This window comes from Cyprinodon variegatus, unplaced genomic scaffold (genome assembly GCF_000732505.1).
Source record: "Cyprinodon variegatus isolate N-32 unplaced genomic scaffold, C_variegatus-1.0 Scaffold1130, whole genome shotgun sequence".
NCBI classification, from domain to species: domain Eukaryota; kingdom Metazoa; phylum Chordata; class Actinopteri; order Cyprinodontiformes; family Cyprinodontidae; genus Cyprinodon; species Cyprinodon variegatus.
In genome coordinates, this window is record NW_015151583.1 from 71,631 (window position 1) to 73,425 (window position 1,795).

The following is a 1,795-nucleotide window of genomic DNA, read 5'->3' on the forward strand; positions in this document are numbered from 1 at the left end:
TAAAGCTTTCTTTCTGTCGTGGTTTGATGACTTTATTCTTGCAATGTTACGACTTTATTCTGAAAATAAAACAAATCTCTAGACTGGCTCTAAGACTCAGTCATAAATTTATAAACATGATTGATTGTACATTTTAAATTGATCTAGATCTACATCTATATTTCTACAATTATTCTGCTAATTTATTATTTATGATTAATTATTCAATTAACACTACATCTATATTTCTACAATTATTCTGCTAATTTATTATTTATGATTAATTATTCAATTAACAGACAGAAAAATGTGCTAATATTTTTTTTTAAATGTACAGAAAAAATAATGGAGCAGTTAAAGATGCAAATAGAAAACGTTTCTTTATAGCAAATAAATGTTTTAGTCTTTAAACTCCTGCTAATTGGATTGTAGAAAATTATATTTATATACATGCATAAAAATCTTTTAAGTTTACCAGAATAATATTTTACTAAAACTATTTTGTATTAATGGAAAAAAAGGATTTCATTGATCACAAAAAATATTTTAGGGCTCCATCACTGCATAGACACACAAACACAATTCAGCGATTAACAAGAGAAAATCAAAATACAATATAGGAAAAATATCCAAAAAATCATCCAAAAAAGAACTCAGCCGTTCAAGTCTGACAGAATCTAGGAAGAGGGATCTGTGTTTGTGCTCTTTGGTGCATCTAGGGTAAAACGTCTCACTTAATGAGCTTCCTGGCTTCTTGCACTGGATGGGAGACAGAATAAAGTTTATCCTTCATTCCACATGGCGAAAGATGGCTGATTCAACCTCAGGGTCAGAGGTCGTCTGTAGCAGCGCTCCCTTCTCTCCAGATAAACTAAAACAGATTTTATTCTTCAGATCAGTTAATGGTTCCAGTTAGAACCCAGCTGGTTATGCTGGGCCTCAGGAAGGGAGAAGTTCAGCTGAAAGCAAAGATAAAGAGATGATGAACTCTCTGGGCTTTTCCTCACCAACGCCAACATGCTGCGTCTGATCTGAAGACGTCAACCAAAAGCTTCGCTTTTGATTTGCGGGTTTAAAAGCTCCCTAAAAACGGTGCGGTCATGAAAGTCTGTTTCTGATCAGCATCCAAGCTGCTACTGAGCATCAGCGGTCATCAGATGTTCCCTGTGGGGCTCCAGGAAATTCTGGGTGACATCAGGACCTCAGGATCATTCGCACGTTAAGCAGGACTGTAATTTTTAAACAGATACTTCAAGAGAGACTCCTAAATTAGACAAACGTAAACTTTGTTCCTCATCCATGTCTTTGTTTTAGCTGATTGAGTTGTTCCTTCTTGCCTTCCTTAGTTTGATCTTTCATCCTGACCCACCTTCCTCCACCCTTCTATCTTCCTTTGCTCCTTCCTTCCTGCCTTTCTATCTTTGTTTCTTCCTTCCTGTCCCTCCTTTATACCTTACTTCCTTACCTTCTGTTCTTCCCATCCCTTCCCGCTTTCCTTCCTTCCTTTCCTTCTGTTCCTCCTACCTATATCCCTTCCTGCTTTCCTTCCCTCCCTTCTGTTCCTCCTACCCGTATTCCTTCCTGCTTTCCTTCCTTCCTTTCCTTCTGTTCTTCCTACTTATATCCCTTCCTGCTTTCATTCCTTTCTTTCCCTCTGTTCTACCTATCCCTTCCTGCTTTCCTTCCTTCCTTCCTTCCTTTCCTTCTGTTCTACCTATCCCTTCCTGCTTTCCTTCCTTCCTTTCCTTGTTCTTCCTACTTATATCCCTTCCTGCTTTCCTTCCTTCCTTTCCTTCTGTTCTACCTATCCCTTCCT